Source organism: Palaemon carinicauda, chromosome 10 (assembly GCF_036898095.1).
Source record: "Palaemon carinicauda isolate YSFRI2023 chromosome 10, ASM3689809v2, whole genome shotgun sequence".
Taxonomy (NCBI): domain Eukaryota; kingdom Metazoa; phylum Arthropoda; class Malacostraca; order Decapoda; family Palaemonidae; genus Palaemon; species Palaemon carinicauda.
The window spans coordinates 41018633-41039368 of NC_090734.1; positions in this window are offsets into that span (position 1 = coordinate 41018633).

Below are 20736 nucleotides of genomic sequence, written 5' to 3' on the forward strand. Positions count from 1 at the left end.
AGTTGGCAAGGCTTTACATGATATAGGGTGAGACCACTATATTGGCTTGTCTGTTATTCATACATAGGTATTTGTACTCTTCGAGACTTTTCCAGAGTCTAGTAGGACTCTTCCCTGTAGGGGGCAGGAAGCACTAACAGGGATTATGGTTAGTTGAAAAGATGTATGACGGTAACATCTTAGGTCTCTAGGTCTAGTTGGCCGGGAAATACCTTCGGGGAGTACGGCACGTTTTGAGAATCTACAGATACAGTAATGCTCTGGTATACTTCCATCAGGACGACATGGCTTGAGCCCAAAAAACGGATTTTGAGCGAAGCGAAAAATCTATTTTTGGGTGAGATGGCCATGTCGTCCTGATGGACCCGTCCTTCCCTTTCTTTTAAAGGGCTGTAGGTCCCCTCCCTACATACAGTATCTGTAGCACCTCATGTATCACTACAAGGAATACAGATGGCGCCGTGAGCGGCGCAATGCACGCTTACGAAACGGGAGAGGAGAGATACCTTGCGAACGGCTCTCCTTTTTCTTTCTCGTTTTCGTTTTCTTGCCAATTGACCCCTTCGAAGTGTTAACTCTGTTCGGGGTGCAGATTGCCATGTGGCGTGTCAAGAATACGTCCTCTGATATTTCGCGATATCCCTGGTTCTTTTATTAGGGATATTCGCTCCAGGAGTTAGAATTCTGGGTACCTTAAGGTAAATTCTCTGGGAATATCGCCGTAGTTATATATACCCAAGGAAGCTACCCTTTAGGAACTTCCATCAGGACGACATGGCCATCTCACCCAAAAATAGATTTTTCGCTTCGCTCAAAATCCGTTATATATTCTTTTAGATATATATATATATATATATATATATATATATATATATATATATATATATATATATATATATATATATATATATATATATATATATATATATATATATATATATATACATCGGTGTCCGGTAAATTGCTCGAAATCAATTAGTCGAAAACAAAATCCTCGAAATTAATTGTTCGAAAAATTATTTCTTAAACTATCAATTCCTAGAAAGACCGATTTCTCGAAAGCAAATGATTTCGAGCATTTTTTTTTTTTAACCATTTGAACTGGAAAGAGAGATATTGTTTGAAAATAAAAGAAATTGTTTAGTTAAACAAATAATACAAACTAAAATTCATGAATTTATTTTTCTTCACAAGTAAAAAAACAAAACAAAATAACATTTACTTGCTACTAAGTTTCTTGAATTCTAGAGATATCGCATTTTATGTTAAATATACAAACTTAGCCACAGCATTCGGAAGCATAGTTTGTAAAGAACCACTGCGTCAATATGAAATATCGAACAGTTCTCCGTTCAATACTGGATTGGACAAAGGTTTATATCCGAGTACTTGCATATCCGCCACCGTCCCCTTAGGGCATGGAGTCCTCCCGCCAAGGGAAAGCATATACCAATGCAAAAAATGCTTGCATAAAGGAACAATCTATTAGAATTATCCCAGATAAATATACATAGTACGTAATGCTAAATTATTTCAAATATATTGACACAGGTGAAGGAGACGCAAGGTTCACAAGAACTAGTTTATTGACAAACAATAAATAAAACAGGTTAAACAACAATTATATATATATATATATATATATATATATATATATATATATATATATATATATATATATATATATATATATATATATATATATATATACATATATATATATATATATATATATATATATATATATATATATATATATATATATATATATATATATATATATATATATATATATATATATATATATATAGAGGAGGATAACCAAAAATTAAGCATAAGCATGATAGTAAACAGAAACTTGTTTATCTGAAAGAAAAACATTAGCGCCACTTTTAACATACCGAGGTATCAAAATTGTAAAAGTCTGTATTACTAATCAGTTACATTAGCGTTGGAAACGCTCGGCACACATGTCTGCACTTATGCTAGGTTCACCATTGAAAGTGGAACAGTCAACGTGGGCAACCCTGTGCCCTCACACTTAGTTTGTAGAACAGTTTGTAACTACACACTAACCCCGGAATTAATCGTCCCAATTAAATCCACTGTTCCTCGCAGAGTTAAACAGCAGGGTTAACGACACAACCCACTGCTACCACAGACCTCTTTAGTTGCTCCACTTGCTTCGCATAGTGACGAAAGAACACTCTGGAAGACTTCCAGCCAGTGTATGAACGAAGATGTTCAAAATCCATGCAATTAAAGAAATTTCAGGATGAGGAAACTTTCCTCGGATCGTGACCTGCGGGTGTACTGTCTGGATCCGCTCTGTGAATAAAATATGTGATTTTCGCCCTAAGTTGTTTCAGTGATAAATTTGAGCCTGATGTTTCTCCCCTGAATAGTTGACCACCCCTGAAGTCTGAAGTTCTACGAAGATAGACCTTTAGGCATTCTACTGGACATAGAGATGCATCTTCTTTCAGAGGGCAGATTCTCCAGTGACCCCACCTGTTGGTGGGTAACTCGTTCTTGGCGAGAAACGTAGGATCCGGAAACAGGTTCAGTTCTCCCCCATCCAAGAACTAAACACGACCCTCCTCTCTCGAGAGGGCTACAATTTCACTAGCCCTGGTCCCCGACGCGAGTGCAAAAAGGAAAATAACTTTCTGGGTCAAATCCTTTAACGCACACTCCTCATTGTTCAACAGTGAAGCGAAATGAAGAACTTTATCTAAAGACCATGAAATGGGCTTTGGAGGTGCTGAAGGTCTGAGCCTAGCACAGGCTTTCGGAATTTTATTAAAAATCTTGTTAGCGAGGTTGACCTGGAAGGCATATAAAATGGGTCTTGTCAAAGCAGATTTACATGTTGAAATTGTGTTAGCTGCTAACCCTTGACCATGGAGGTGGATGAAGAAAGATAAGCAGAAGTCCGTCGAAATCTTTTGCTGATTCTTCGCCTTGACAAAGGCCACCCATTTCCTCCAAGATGACTCATATTGCCTTCTAGTAGATTTGCACTTTAATTCCTCTAGGAAGTCTATACTGTCTTTCAAAATCCCGAAGCGTTTTCTCACCGCTAGGGAGAGAAGATCATGAGCTGCAGGGTCCGGGTTTTCTGTGATGAAGCGCAGACAGTTGACTTCTGGACTCGCTGGGTCAGAACTGGATCTGGTAATGGTAGAAACTTCAGCCGTAGTTCCAATGCCAGAGGGAACCACACGCTGTTCAGCCACATGTGAGCCACTATTGCCGCTACTCCCTTGAAAGATCTCAGTTTGTTGAGGACCCTCAATAGAGGGTTGTGAGGAGGGAACAGGTAAATCCTGGACCATCTGTTCCAGTCGAGGGACATCGCGTCCACTGCTCCCGCAAAGGGGTCCTCGTACGGGGACACATAAAGGGGTAACTTCTTGTTGTCTTTCGTCGCAAAGACGTCTATCTGCAGTTCTGGGACTTGACTCCAGATGAAGGAGAATGATCCTGCGTCTAGGGACCATTCCGACTCTATCGGTGTGAACCTGGATAGAGCATCTGCTGTCACATTGCAGACTCCTTGAAGGTGAACTGCCGACAGGTACCACTTCTTCCTTTCCGCCAGTCGAAAGATGGCCAACATCACCTGGTTGAGTGGTGGTGACCTCGATCCTTGTCGATTCAAGCATCTCACAAACACCTCGCTGTCCAGCACCAACCTTATGTGGATCGAGCGACGCGGGGAGACTTTCTTCAAGGTAAGGAGTACTGCCATAGCTTCCAGAAAGTTTATGTGAAATGTCTTGAATATATTGGACCAAGTCCCTTGGGCCTTCTTCCGATGAGAATGACCTCCCCACCCCTCCTTCGAGGCGTCTGTGTGAATAGTCAACGAGGGGGGAGGTGGCTGAAGAAGTACCGACTTCTTTAGTTGCCTGACTTGGGACCAAGGCCTGAGAAGTGTACGTAGATGAAGCGGAACTGGTCTTACCAGATCTCTTCGCGCGTTTCATGCATAACTTCTCCAAACTCCGGTTGCATCCTTTACCTGTGCTCTTAGCACCGTGTCTGTTACCGAAGAAAACTGGAGAGAACCCAGCACTCTCTCCTGTTTGCGTCTTGAAATCCTTTCGGAATCCAGAAGTCTCTTGACAGAACCAGCTATCTCCTTCCTCTTCTTCGCCGGGATGGAGAATCGGTGTGACCCTAGGTCGCAGTGGATTCCCAACCACTGGAACTTTTGAGATGGAGAAAGTCAAGACTTTTTTCTGTTGATCTTGAAGCCTAGATACTCTAGGAACTGGATCACCTGCAGGAAGCTTGCAAACACTCTGTCTTGGATGCTGCCCACACCAGCCAGTCGTCCAGGTAGGCTACCACCTGGATTCCTTTTAGGGGTAATTGTCTGAGAGCTACGCTCGCAAGCTTCGTGAAGATCCTTGGGGCTATGTTTAGCCCGAATGGCATGGCTTTGAAGGCGTAGAGTCTTCGATGTACCTTGAACTCTAAGTAGGGGGAGAGATGGCGATTAATTGGAACGTGCCAATAGGCGTCTGACAAATCTATGGAGACGGTAAATGCCCTCTTGGGCAGTAAGGTCCTTATGTGTTGCAGTGTTAGCATCTAGAACTTGCAGTTCACTATGAACTTGTTGAGTGGCGAAAAGTCCAGAATGACTCTGAGTTTTTCTGAGTCCTTCTTGGGAACACAAAACAGCCTCCCTTGGAATTTGATGGACTTTACCCTTCGGATCACTTTTTTCTCGAACAGTTCTTGAATGTAATCCTCCAGAATGGGGGTGGAGTGTTGGAAAAATCGAGGGCAGGGGGGTGGAGTGCTGTACCAGCTCCAACCCAGTCCATTCTTGAGTAGGCTGTGGGCCCAGGGATCGAAGGTCCACCGATCCCGAAAATTCTGAAGTCTTCCTCCTACCGGTATCATCTCACTTTGACTGCTGTCCTGAGGCCTTGCCTCCCTAACCGCGACCACCCCTGAATCCCTTCCCCCTTGAGGGGCGTCTAGACGAGCCTCTGGCTGCTCCTCTAGGCTTCGCTTGAAAGGTAGTTGACTGCCCTTCGAACGCTGGGTTAAATGCCGGAGACTGTGTCGACACGGCTTGGGGTACCCACTGGAACGTGGTCGGGGTTTGTGCCACCATCTGGGGCACTGTAGGCATAGGCAATTGCTGTTGCTGCTGCTGTCTGAATTGCTTGGCTGGCCGAGAGGATAGCCTAGTCTTCTTAGTCTTCCTCTTTGGTTGGGGACCCTCATCCGGGGAAGACTTTCTCTTGAGAGATAGGCCCCACTTCTGGAGAAGGTTTCTATTCTCCGTGGCGGCCTTATCTACAACCTCTTTGACCGCTTCACTAGGGAAGAGGTCTTTGCCCCAAATGTTGGAGGAGATTAGTTTCCTTGGCTCGTGCCTCACCGCAGCCGAGGCGAACACGAACTCCCTACAAGCCCTCCTCGCTTTGACGAAGCTGTAAAGGTCCTTCGTCACTGTGGCTAGATGTGTCTTAGCCACTACCAAGAACATCTCATGAACCTTGGGGTCACTTGCCATTGTCTCAAGAGTGATTTGAAGAGACATTGAGGCAGCCAGTCTTTCTTTCCTCTCGAGCTCCCTTCGCAAAAGAAAGTCAGACAGCTTGGGGAGGTTCTCACCGAACTGACGTCCGGCAATATCAGCCTCCAACTTCCCGACTGAGAAGGTAAGATGGACGTCCTTCCAGTCCTTGTGGTCCATGAGTAGGGCCAAAGATAAAGGTTTACACTCCTCCATGGAGGGACATGGCTTACCAGCCTCGACTGCTTTCAGCACAGCCGCAAACCCTTTCTGCATAAAGGGGAAGGCTCTAGCAGGAGAGGACACAAAGGAAGGGTGCTTCTTACTCAAAGCAGGTACCTTTGAGTTTGTGAAGCCCCTCTCTTTCATCGAGCATGATAGCAAAGCTTGAGCCTTAGCATGGTCCAGAACTATGACCTCCTTCGGCTCTGTCTCCTCCTTTGAGGCTGGTTCCTTCCTTAAACGGACATAACAGTCCGGATACGACCCCTTGCTGGGCCAGAATTCCACCTCCTCAAGGGGAACTGAGCCCAACTTCTCCGAAATAACGATTTTCCCGGTCGTCATAGGCATGTGCTCAGCATACCTCACGCTGAGCTTCTTTTGGGGCCCACGTGATGCTGCAAGTCTCCGCATCTCCAGCTCCATTGCAGCCGCCTTCTCATTATTCTCCCTCTGCATCTGTTGGATCATTCCAGCGATGGAGGAAAGGGTTTTTCCCAGCTCTTCTGGGAGAGAGGACGATGTTGAGGGAATAGGTTCAGGGACCTGAACCGGGGTAGATGACACCTCGTCGACTTCTTCCTCATCATTGTCTGGAGCCTGTTCTTCATCCTGGTCTTCTGCCAGAAGGTCATCTTCCAAACGCTCGGACACCTCCGAAATCCTGTCGTCCAATTGGATGTCGTGCAGGGCGTCCGCGACTTCAGCATCCACAGGGATATGAACTACTGGTATCTCCACTTGAGGCTAGGGAATCACTGCCTCAGCTGACGCTCTGGGGAAAAGGTAAGCCCTCATCTTCTCGCTTGGAAGATAGGGCCCAGAGGTATTCTTCTTAAAACCCCTTACCGAGGTACGAAGCTTCTTCCTTGCTGCATCCCTTGACTCCGCCGTCTTGGGGGAATCAAAAGCCTCAGTAACCAGGTTCGTGCACACGGTACATACCTGCGGGTCCCGATACCGGAGATCACCTTTGGAGACTACACATGCTGCGTGCCTCCTACACAAATCATGTCCGCAGAAGTTCTTGCTGCGGATGTTGCAGAAAACGCTTCCATACTTCGGATGGTCCTCCTGTAAAGAGAAGAAATTTCCATGAGTATCAAGTGAACTACGTATTACTGGATATACATAGCTTAGCATAATTAAACCAGAAAGGAAAGACACACACTTGTGTTTCCCGCACAGTCAATTGCTGCAACCTTCCAGATAATAAAATCGTATGGTTAATCTATCCTAGAGCAACCAATGAATAATTTCCAAAGAAAACAGGTGTAGCTCACACCCAAAAGATGATTTTAAAATGCCGGATAGTAGACAAGAAAGGACTCACTTTCTTTATCTGTAAGGGTACACCAAAGGGCTGTGCAAGATAACACAAAAGCGTTAGAAAACACAGTGTTGTAACAAATACTATACTATAGTTTCCTCCCTACAGTATATACTATACTGAAAAATACTGGCTAGAGTATAGAAGGTAATGTGCCGGCCGGCACACATCTTAACTAGTTCTAAAGTATACTACTTAAGAGCTATAAGGCGGCAGAACGCTGGTTCAAATGCATGTGCCGGCCGGCAGTCATTGCCGGCTGGCAACTACACAAGGTAGCACCCGGCTGCCGGCCACCAATCGTAGCGACCAGCAGACAATGGTGTGATAATAGCCGGCCGGCAAAGGTATACAACCGATGCCGGCCGGCAGCAAAAGAACCAGAAAACTCCGACTGCCCGGCTGCCAGCCACTCAGGCCGGCAGCCGGCAAGGGTACAACACATAAGGAAGGGGAGAATATAACTTCAGGCTTCCTGACCAATGCCATCTGGCTCTAAAGACAAACATGGATGAGAGACCAAGAGAGGTCCGGGTAGCACTCAGAGCAGAAGACCCTTGCCGGCCGGCACGCACTGCCAGCCGGCACGCACTGCCGGCCGGCAAGGGACTGAGTCAACCCCACATCCTAACCTATGCTAGGTACAGATGTAAAATGACGGACAGGAATGCAATGGCTAGGCCATTACAAAGGAAAGAGGGGGAAAGGGCGAAGAGGGTCCTACCAACCTTGCTTTAGTAATGAATCACCCGCAGCCAAGAAAACTCATCTTAGCCTAGGGGAGATCCGAGGAGGGAGGCCAGCAATACTTGCCAACCCCCACGGAACCAACGCAAGGAAGGCGTTGCTATTCACAGAAAAAGGATCTTATCCTCGACACCGAGAACAGCAACATTGGACTAGTCTGCTAGATCACAAGAAGAAGGAATCATCTCGTACAGAAACCTTCGAAAGTGACCTAAGGAGGCTAAGCCTCCTATGTCTGTTGTCAGTCTAGCAAGAGAATCTCAACCACAGGCTAGACATAAACAGACTCAGACTCTGATGTTCTGCCCCCTCTCTGAAGCCAGACTTACTGGAAACAGGAAGGAACAGAAACACCCTAATATAGTTGTATCTAAAGTCAATTCAGATAAACCACTAGGGTTAAGCCCAAGGCTTAAAGAGAGGGAAAGGGATTGCACACCTTCTCCGAAGAGAAGAAAGCAACCGGGAAGAGTGAGAAAGTATACTAAGGCCCCATAGACAACTTAGCCTAGGCGCCAAGAGAATCGATTACCTAAATCACCGAAACTCACTCGTATAATATCTTGGAAGAAAATCAACATAATCTTAAATGTATAAAATTGCCTAAAGCTTCAATAACATTTTATAAAAACACTTGGAAATCTGAATATCATGCAGGAAAGTACTAGGGCCAAACGACTAGGCTACAAGGTCTAGCGTAGGCCAGAATCAGCGAATCCTTCGCCAAGACAAACAATACTAAAAGCATCATATAAAGAAATCCTATGTCACGCTAAACAGCTAAAATTATTAAAGCGAAACAGCCGGGAACGTCGCTCTGGCTAACTAAATAACTCATACCTAGCGAGCGACAGCGTCCAGGACGCCTCCGGTAGGCAACAGCTCTTGTAACAACGATATCACTATCAATCACTTTTAAAGTTACCAAGAGCTTACATTTATACATAAAAGAAATAATACTCAACTTATCAGAAGCAGAAGAAGTTGGAGAAAGCATTATTAGTTGATTAAATCCAAGAATTACGAGAAACACAGGGAAAAAACACCGAGTTGTTGAGCTACGCAAAAAGGATTACAGATGGCGCCGTGAGCGGCGCAATGCACGCTTACGAAACGGGAGAGGAGAGATACCTTGCGAACGGCTCTCCTTTTTCTTTCTCGTTTTCGTTTTCTTGCCAATTGACCCCTTCGAAGTGTTAACTCTGTTCGTGGTGCAGATTGCCATGTGGCGTGTCAAGAATACGTCCTCTGATATTTCGCGATATCCCTGGTTCTTTTATTAGGGATATTCGCTCCAGGAGTTAGAATTCTGGGTACCTTAGGGTAAATTCTCTGGGAGTATCGCCGTAGTTATATATACCCAGGGAAGTTACCCTTTAGGAACTTCCATCAGGACGACATGGCTTGAGCCCAAATATATATTGTATATATATATATATATATATATATATATATATATATATATATATATATATATATATATATATATATCTGTTATGTCACAGGAAGTATATTCGCCCAGTCTATTCACAATGACTTTTTGAAAACATTTGGAAGCACGATTTAATTACTTTTGTATTAGTACAAAAATACGATTCTGAATTCTGTCAAATCCTTATATGGTACAGGGTCTATGAGACTCCTTGTTAACGATAATGGTTGGAAGATTTCATATATTTTAATTTCTGTATGTGTAAATAAGCTCATATGAGGAAAAAGCACTTAACAAACATGTGAAAACCAGATAAATATCACGGTAGTAGAAATATATATGATCCGTCAGGTATTGCTCAAATGCTATATTTGCTATATACGAGTACAAAATAATTGGTGAATTAGTATATGGAGGAAGTTCATATGAACATATAAAAGTCCAGATGAAAGTACACATATTTTGAAAAGAATATATATTTAAATATAAATACGAAATGGTAAAATAAAAGTAGGAGTAAGTTTTAAATTATTGCACTAGATTTTTTTTTCTTTATTCTGTTTATCCCGAAGGAAAGATCTTTTTTCTTCACATGAGGACTTACTACTCTCAGGAGAGACAAGAGCTTTCATAATAACAAAAGGATTCCATGCAGAATCCTTCGGAACTTGTTATCAATTTCGAGTCTCTCTCTCTCTCTCTCTCTCTCTCTCTCTCTCTCTCTCTCTCTCTCTCTCTCTCTCAAACACACACATCACACATACCAAAATAGCTTAGGGATAAATAATAATGGAGCATTACGAGTCTGTCTATTTATCCGATTAATTCCGTAGTTTCACTTGTATGAGCTAAGTTAATATAAAAGTTTCTTATAATGTCTTCAGTTATTTTACCATTTTTTTTGCCAAAAGGATGTGAATTTTATATTAGTAGTTCCTTCATTAGCAAAAATTTCTTTAACTCTTAGTAAATCAGTTTTCTAATCAATAAACAAATTTAACTGACTCACTATGATGGGTGTATCATTAATTTGATGGCTCCTGTCTTTGTTAATTTTAAAAACATATGGAAATCTTTGCGCTGACCCTGAAAGATTATAATTTAATACACATTCAAGGAAATTTCTTACATATTCAAAACGTCGATAAGGTCATACTTGCCAGATTGGTTATTCAATTATTCTTGACCATGTTTATGAATGTCAGTAAATATTTATAGACAAAATTCAAATTTCTATGTTTTCATATATCTAATTTATCAATGATAATTCAGGAAACCTATGTGATAGTAAGAAGCTCACTTATTAATAAGAAATTAATATTATCATTCTTAGCTATGCCATAACCCTACTAGGAAAAGCAGAATGCTATAGGCCCAAGGGCTGAAACAAGGAAAAATACCCGAGAGAGGAAAGGAAATGAAGAAATTTAATAAAGTATTCGCCAATTAATGAACAATTGAAATCCAACATTTCAAAAACCGTAACAATATTATCAAAGAATTTTCATATATAAAATACAAAAACTTAAAAAACCGGAGGAAGAGAAATAAGATAGACTTGTGTGCTCGAGTGTAACTTAAAGCAAGAGAACACTGCCCAAGGCAGTGGAAGTCCATGGTACAGAGGTTAGGGCACTACCCAAGATCAGAGAAAAAATTTTTGATTTTTGAATGTCTTTTCCCAAGAAGAGCTGCTTATAATACATAGAAAATCTCTTTTACTCTTACCAGGAAGAAAGTGGTCACTGACTAATTACAGAGCATTAGTTAACCACGTGAGTGAAAAGAAAAAATGTATGGTAATCTCTAATGTTGTCAGATGTATGAGGCTAGAAGAGAGAGTAGTAAGACTAGGCATTACTATTTGGTATTATGTGTAGGCAAAAGAAAAATGAACTTGTAACAAAAGAGAGGGAGGTAATATAGTACTGTCTAGCCAGACAAAGGTCTCGATAACTGTCTATTGGTAGTATCTCAACGGGTTGCTGGTGCCCTGGCTAACCTAAAACCTACAATTAGGACACATTTCCCTGTTTTTGCCTTGAAACGTATAGTAAAATAGGAACTGGCAACTGTTTACTAAAATACCATTCTATCCATCCATAAACATGATATGTAAAAATATGATAAACTAATATTGATCAATTCCAATCCTTCTTCACCATCTTCAACTGTTTTATGCATCACAATATCCATGAGGAGGATAAACAACATAGGTAACAACACATTCCCTGTTCACTTGAAGTCTATTTGATAGGACTCCACTAACATTAACTTTGTACTTACTATGCTCATGAACAGAATTAATATAATTTACATATTTAAAAGGAACTCCTTAATAACTCAGGATTCTCCAAAAAATTAGCCGGTGCACACTATCAACAGTGTTTTTTCATAGACCACAAATGCCATCAACAGTGGATTCCTATATTCTAAACATTGCTGTACATCAGGTCTTAAAATGAATATTTGGTCAGTAGAACTTCTACCTTTTCTAAATCCTTCTTGTTTATATCTCAGATTCTAATAAATCTTTCTCTGTAGTCTCTGTAAAATAAGCATATTATATGTTTTCATGACAATTGATGTAAGTGTAATGCCTCAGGTGATTATTCCAATCAGTCAAATCGCTCTTTCTTGCCATTTTCACCAGCATTCCTATCTCCAATTCATCAGGTTTTGCTTCTTCATGCCACAATCGACAAAATATGCTTGTAGCTATTCTGGAAGTCACTTCAATTTCGGCCAATATCATCACAGAAGTTATTCAATCATATCCAGGAGCTTTTCATCTCTTGAGTTTTTTAAGAGTAGCTTTGAGTTCAAAGACACTGAATTTATTCATGGACACATCAAAGTCTTCATCAGCTTCAGGTATATCAATCAAATTATTCCCTTCATATCTACTATCAATGACCTTACTAAAGTGTTCCATCTAACTTTGCCTTTCTTCATCTTCAGTTGTTATAACAGATCCATCTCTCTTTCGTATGGGTATATTTTCCTTCTTTACCCCAGTGGAGATTTCATTAAGATTTCTATGAACACATTCTTGCACCCTAGCCCCTCTCTCAATTCGTAGCTTTGTCAGCCTCATCTGCTTTACTGTCTAAATATTATCAACAGTAAAGCCTGGCTTTTCTTTTGACTTCACAATCAATACTGGAATACTTATCATGCTCTGTCTTGTAATTTTTATTACATCTTCGGAGACTTTCAACGATAAATTCTTGTCTTTGTCTCCTTTTTATAGTATCCCAATTCTAATTTTATATCCAAGGCTTCCTACTTGTAACTATATATGCCAAAACCTCACTAACCTCTGTAAGGCTGCAAATCAGTCCCTACATTAAATTGTAAAGGTTTCTCTGTGCTCATCATCTAGAAGCTTAGTTGTATCAAGCATAGGCATTCTACCTACATTTTTCGTGGGTGCTTTCAGTTTCTGTGGCAGGATGTTGCAACAACAACCCCCACACCCTTGAATCACTCTAGCTGACAAATGTCTCCACAACACAAACTTTCCCCTGACGTTATCCAAAACCAGACTCTTAGACAAAAGGACAAAATAAACCAAACATAACCTTAAAACTATGTTTCTTAATATTAAAACAATCACTAAAAAATCACCAATCATATACCATAACCAAAAAAATAATCACAACTTAGTACTACAATCTTAACCTACTGTAATTGGAAAACACAAAACTTAAAACTAAAATTTCACTTCAACAACCATCTAAACGTAATTATCATATATGATTGTGAGTGGACACTTTCGTCCACACAAGGGCCAACAGTCTTTAATAGCCCAATATCACAAATCTGCAGGAACTGGAACACTGTCAAATATCAATACACAATTGCACTAATCATCATCATCGTCATCATCCTCATCGGTATCTTCATCAATACGCCAAACCAATTCCTTCAACCGGGCGGGATTGTTACAGCATCTATTTCATCAAGATCCACAGAGCAATCCAATCAGGTCCTTAAACAATCCAGGTCATCAATAATTCATTCCAAATCTGAGCAGTCGTATCAAATTCCTTGAACAAGTGGTTAACTAATGCTCTGTAATTAGTCAGTGACCACTTTCTTCCTGGTAAGAGTAAAAGAGATTTTCTATGTATTATAAGCAGCTCTTCTTGGGAAAAGACATTCAAAAATCAAAAAAATTTTCTCTGATCTTGGGTAGTGCCCTAACCTCTGTACCATGGACTTCCACTGCCTTGGGCAGTGTTCTCTTGCTTCAAGTTACACTCGAGCACACAAGTCTATCTTATTTCTCTTCCTCCGGTTTTTTAAGATTTTGTATTTTATATATGAAAATTCTTTGATAATATTGTTACGGTTTTTGAAATGTTGGATTTCAATTGTTCATTAATTGGCGAATACTTTATTAAATTTCTTCATTTCCTTTCCTCTCTCGGGTATTTTTCCTTGTTTCAGCCCTTGGGCCTATAGCATTCTGCTTTTCCAAGTAGGGTTATGGCATAGCTAAGAATGATAATATTAATTTCTTATTAATAAGTGAGCTTCTTACTATCACATAGGTTTCCTGAATTATCATTGATAAATTAGATATATGAAAACATAGAAATTTGAATTTTGTCTATAAATATTTACTGACATTCATAAACATGGTCAAGAATAATTGAATAACCAATCTGGCAAGTATGACCTTATCGACGTTTTGAATATGTAAGAAATTTCCTTGAACGTGTATTAAATTATAATCTTTCAGGGTCAGCGCAAAGATTTCCATATGTTTTTAAAATTAACAAATACAGGAGCCATCAAATTAATGATACACCCATCATAGTGAGTCAATTAAATTTGTTTATTGATTAGAAAACTGATTTACTAAGAGTTAAAGAAATTTTTGCAAAGGAAGGAACTATTAATATAAAATTCACATCCTTTTGGCAAAAAAATGGTAGAATAACTGAAGACATTATAAGAAACTTTTATATTAACTTAGCTCATTCAAGTGAAACTACGGAATTAATCGGATAAATAGACAGACTCGTAATGCTCCATTATTATTTATCCCTAAGCTATTTTGGTATGTGTGATGTGTGTATTTGAGAGAGAGAGAGAGAGAGAGAGGTAGAGAGAGAGAGAGGGAGAGAGAGAGAGAGAGAGAGAGAGAGAGAGAGAGAGAGAGAGAGAGAGAGAGAGACAGAGAGAGAGAGAGAGAGAGACTCGAAATTGATAACAAGTTCCGAAGGATTCTGCATGGAATCCTTTTGTTATTATGAAAGCTCTTGTCTCTCCTGAAAGTAGTAAGTCCTCATGTGAAGAAAAAAGATCTTTCCTTCGGGATAAACAGAATAAAGAAAAAAAAATCTAGTGCAATAATTTAAAACTTACTCCTACTTTTATTTTACCATTTCGTATTTATATTTAAATATATATTCTTTTCAAAATATGTGTACTTTCATCTGGACTTTTATATGTTCATATGAACTTCCTCCATATACTAATTCACCAATTATTTTGTACTCGTATATAGCAAATATAGCATTTGAGCAATACCTGACGGATCATATATATTTCTACTACCGTGATATTTATCTGGTTTTCACATGTTTGTTAAGTGCTTTTTCCTCATATGAGCTTATTTACACATACAGAAATTAAAATATATGAAATCTTCCAACCATTATCGTTAACAAGGAGTCTCATAGACCCTGTACCATATAAGGATTTGACAGAATTCAGAATCGTATTTTTGTACTAATACAAAAGTAAATAAATCGTGCTTCCAAATGTTTTCAAAAAGTCATTGTGAATAGACTGGGCGAATATACTTCTTGTGACCTAACAGATATATATATATATATATCTATATATATATATATATATATATATATATATATATATATATATATATATATATATATATATATATATATTTATATATATATATATATATATATATATATATATATATATATATATATATATATATATATATATATATATATATATATATATATTTATATATATATATATATATATATATATATATATATATATATATATATATATATATATATATATATATATATATATATATATATATATATATATATATATATATATATATATATATATATATATATTTGGGCTCAAGCCATGTCGTCCTGATGGAAGTTCCTAAAGGGTAGTTTCTCTGGGTATATCTAACTACGGCGATATTCCCAGAGAATTTACCTTAAGGTACCCAGAATTCTAACTCCTGGAGCGAATATCCCTAATAAAAGAACCAGGGATATCGCGAAATATCAGAGGACGTATTCTTGACACGCCACATGGCAATCTGCACCACGAACAGAGTTAACACTTCGAAGGGGTCAATTGGCAAGAAAACGAAAACGAGAAAGAAAAAGGAGAGCCGTTCGCAAGGTATCTCTCCTCTCCCGTTTCGTAAGCGTGCATTGCGCCGCTCACGGCGCCATCTGTATTCCTTTTTGCGTAGCTCAACAACTCGGTGTTTTTTCCCTGTGTTTCTCGTAATTCTTGGATTTAATCAACTAATAATGCTTTCTCCAACTTCTTCTGCTTCTGATAAGTTGAGTATTATTTCTTTTATGTATAAATGTAAGCTCTTGGTAACTTTAAAAGTGATTGATAGTGATATCGTTGTTACAAGAGCTGTTGCCTACCGGAGGCGTCCTGGACGCTGTCGCTCGCTAGGTATGAGTTATTTAGTTAGCCAGAGCGACGTTCCCGGCTGTTTCGCTTTAATAATTTTAGCTGTTTAGCGTGACATAGGATTTCTTTATATGATGCTTTTAGTATTGTTTGTCTTGGCGAAGGATTCGCTGATTCTGGCCTACGCTAGACCTTGTAGCCTAGTCGTTTGGCCCTAGTACTTTCCTGCATGATATTCAGATTTCCAAGTGTTTTTATAAAATGTTATTGAAGCTTTAGGCAATTTTATACATTTAAGATTATGTTGATTTTCTTCCAAGATAGTGTACGAGTGAGTTTCAGTGATTTAGGGTAATCGATTCTCTTGGCGCCTAGGCTAAGTTGTCTATGGGGCCTTAGTATACTTTCTCACACTTCCCGGATGCTTTCTTCTCTTCGGAGAAGGTGTGCAATCCCTTTCCCTCTCTTTAAGCCTTGGGCTCAACCCTAGTGGTTTATCTGAATTGACTTTAGATACAACTATATTAGGGTGTTTCTGTTCCTTCCTGTTTCCAGTAAGTCTGGCTTCAGAGAGGGGGCAGAACATCAGAGTTCTTAGTCTGAGTCTGTTTATGTCTAGCTTGTGGTTGAGATTCTCTTGCTAGACTGACAACAGACATAGGAGGCTTAGCCTCCTAAGGTCACTTTCGAAGGTTTCTGTACGAGATGATTCCTTCTTCTTGTGATCTAGCAGACTAGTCCAGTGTTGCTGTTCTCGGTGTCGAGGATAAGATCCTTTTTCTGTGAATAGCAACGCCTTCCTTGCGTTGGTTCCGTGGGGGTTGGCAAGTATTGCTGGCCTCCCTCCTCGGATCTCCCCTAAGCTAAGATGAGTTTTCTTGGCTCCGGGTGATTCATTACTAAAGCAAGGTTGGTAGGACCCTCTTCGCCCTTTCCCCCTCTTTCCTTTGTAATGGCCTAGCCATTGCATTCCTGTCCGTCATTCTACATCTGTACCTAGCATAGGTTAGGATGTGGGGTTGACTCAGTCCCTTGCCGGCCGGCACGCACTGCCTTTGAGTGCTACCCGGACCTCTCTTGGTCTCTCATCCATGTTTGTCTGTAGAGCCAGATGGCATTGGTCAGGAAGCCTGAAGTTATATTCTCCCCTTCCTTATGTGTTGTACCCTTGCCGGCTGCCGGCCTGAGTGGCCGGCAGCCGGGCAGTCGGAGTTTTCTGGTTCTTTTGCTGCCGGCCGGCATCGGTTGTATACCTTTGCCGGCCGGCTATTATCACACCATTGTCTGCTGGTCGCTACGATTGGTGGCCGGCAGCCGGGTGCTACCTTGTGTAGTTGCCAGCCGGCAATGACTGCCGGCCGGCACATGCATTTGAACCAGCGTTCTGCCGCCTTATAGCTCTTAAGTAGTATACTTTAGAACTAGTTAAGATGTGTGCCGGCCGGCACATTACCTTCTATACTCTAGCCAGTATTTTTCAGTATAGTATATACTGTAGGGAGGAAACTATAGTATAGTATTTGTTACAACACTGTGTTTTCTAACGCTTTTGTGTTATCTTGCACAGCCCTTTGGTGTACCCTTACAGATAAAGAAAGTGAGTCCTTTCTTGTCTACTATCCGGCATTTTAAAATCATCTTTTGGGTGTGAGCTACACCTGTTTTCTTTGGAAATTATTCATTGGTTGCTCTAGGATAGATTAACCATACGATTTTATTATCTGGAAGGTTGCAGCAATTGACAGTGCGGGAAACACAAGTGTGTGTCTTTCCTTTCTGGTTTAATTATGCTAAGCTATGTATATCCAGTAATACGTAGTTCACTTGATACTCATGGAAATTTCTTCTCTTTACAGGAGGACCATCCGAAGTGTGGAAGCGTTTTCTGCAACATCCGCAGCAAGAACTTCTGCGGACATGATTTGTGTAGGAGGCACGCAGCATGTGTAGTCTCCAAAGGTGATCTCCGGTATCAGGACCCGCAGGTATGTACCGTGTGCACAAACCTGGTTACTGAGGCTTTTGATTCCCCCAAGACGGCGGAGTCAAGGGATGCAGCAAGGAAGAAGCTTCGTACCTCGGTAAGGGGTTTTAAGAAGAATACCTCTGGGCCCTATCTTCCAAGCGAGAAGATGAGGGCTTACCTTTTCCCCAGAGCGTCAGCTGAGGCAGTGATTCCCCAGCCTCAAGTGGAGATACCAGTAGTTCATATCCCTGTGGATGCTGAGGTCGCGGACGCCCTGCACGACATCCAATTGGACGACAGGATGTCGGAGGTGTCCGAGCGTTTGGAAGATGACCTTCTGGAAGAAGACCAGGATGAAGAACAGGCTCCAGACAATGAAGAGGAAGAAGTCGACGAGGTGTCATCTACCCCGGTTCAGGTCCCTGAACCTATTCCCTCAACATCGTCCTCTCTCCCAGAAGAGCTGGGAAAAACCCTTTCCTCCATCGCTGGAATGATCCAACAGATGCAGAGGGAGAATAATGAGAAGGCGGCTGCAATGGAGCTGGAGATGCGGAGACTTGCAGCATCACGTGGGCCCCAAAAGAAGCTCAGCGTGAGGTATGCTGAGCACATGCCTATGACGACCGGGAAAATCGTCATTTCGGAGAAGTTGGGCTCAGTTCCCCTTGAGGAGGTGGAATTCTGGCCCAGCAAGGGGTCGTATCCGGACTGTTATGTCCGTTTAAGGAAGGAACCAGCCTCAAAGGAGGAGACAGAGCCGAAGGAGGTCATAGTTCTGGACCATGCTAAGGCTCAAGCTTTGCTATCATGCTCGATGAAAGAGAGGGGCTTCATAAACTCAAAGGTACCTGCTTTGAGTAAGAAGCACCCTTCCTTTGTGTCCTCTCCTGCTAGAGCCTTCCCCTTTATGCAGAAAGGGTTTGCGGCTGTGCTGAAAGCAGTCGAGGCTGGTAAGCCATGTCCCTCCTTGGAGGAGTGTAAACCTTTATCTTTGGCCCTACCCATGGACCACAAGGACTGGAAGGACGTCCATCTTACCTTCTCAGTCGGGAAGTTGGAGGCTGATATTGCCGGACGTCAGTTCGGTGAGAACCTCCCCAAGCTGTCTGACTTTCTTTTGCGAAGGGAGCTCGAGAGGAAAGAAAGACTGGCTGCCTCAATGTCTCTTCAAATCACTCTTGAGACAATGGCAAGTGACCCCAAAGTTCATGAGATGTTCATGGTAGTGGCTAAGACACATCTAGCCACAGTGACGAAGGACCTTTACAGCTTCGTCAAAGCGAGGAGGGCTTGTAGGGAGTTCGTGTTCGCCTCGGCTGCGGTGAGGCACGAGCCAAGGAAACTAATCTCCTCCAACATTTGGGGCAAAGACCTCTTCCCTAGTGAAGCAGTCAAGGAGGTTGTAGATAAGGCCGCCATGGAGAATAGAAACCTTCTCCAGAAGTGGGGCCTATCTCTCAAGAGAAATTCTTCCCCGGATGAGGGTCCCCAACCAAAGAGGAAGACTAAGAAGACTAGGCTATCCTCTCGGCCAGTCAAGCAATTCAGACAGCAGCAGCAACAGCAATTGCCTATGCCTACAGTGCCCCAGATGGTGGCACAAACCCCGACCACGTTCCAGTGGGTACCCCAAGCCGTGTCGACACAGTCTCCGGCATTTAACCCAGCGTTCGAAGGGCAGTCAACTACCTTTCAAGCGAAGCCTAGAGGAGCAGCCAGAGGCTCGTCTAGACGCCCCTCAAGGGGGAAGGGATTCAGGGGTGGTCGCGGTCAGGGAGGCAAGGCCTCAGGACAGCAGTCAAAGTGAGATGACACCGGTAGGAGGGAGACTTCAGAATTTTCGGGATCGGTGGACCTTCGATCACTGGGCCCACAGCCTACTCAAGAATGGACTGGGTTGGAGCTGGTACAGCACTCCACCCCCGTGCCCTCGATTTTTCCAACACTCCACCCCCATTCTGGAGGATTACATTCAAGAACTGTTCGAGAAAAAAGTGATCCGAAGGGTAAAGTCCATCAAATTCCAAGGGAGGCTGTTTTGTGTTCCCAAGAAGGACTCAGAAAAACTCAGAGTCATTCTGGACTTTTCGCCACTCAACAAGTTCATAGTGAACTGCAAGTTCTAGATGCCAACACTGCAACATATAAGGACCTTACTGCCCAAGAGGGCATTTACCTTCTCCATAGATTTGTCAGACGCCTATTGGCACGTTCCAATTAATCGCCATCTCTCCCCCTACCTAGGGTTCAAGCTACATCGAAGACTCTACGCCTTCAAAGCCATGCCATTCGGGCTAAACATAGCCCCAAGGATCTTCACGAAGCTTGCGAGCGTAGCTCTCAGACAATTACCCCTAAAAGGAATCCAGGTGGTAGCCTACCTGGACGACTGGCTGGTGTGGGCAGCATCCAAGACAGAGTGTTTGCAAGCTTCCCTGCAGGTGATCCAGTTCCTAGAGTATCTAGGCTTCAAGATCAACAGAAAAAAGACTTGACTTTCTCCATCTCAAAAGTTCCAGTGGTTGGGAATCCACTGCGACCTAGGGTCACACCGATTCTCCATCCCGGCGAAGAAGAGGAAGGAGATAGCTGGTTCTGTCAAGAGACTTCTGGATTCCGAAAGGATTTCAAGACGCAAACAGGAGAGAGTGCTGGGTTCTCTCCAGTTTTCTTCGGTAACAGACACGGTGCTAAGAGCACAGGTAAAGGATGCAACCGGAATTTGGAGAAGTTATGCATGAAACGCGCGAAGAGATCTGGTAAGACCAGTTCCGCTTCATCTACGTACACTTCTCAGGCCTTGGTCCCAAGTCAGGCAACTAAAG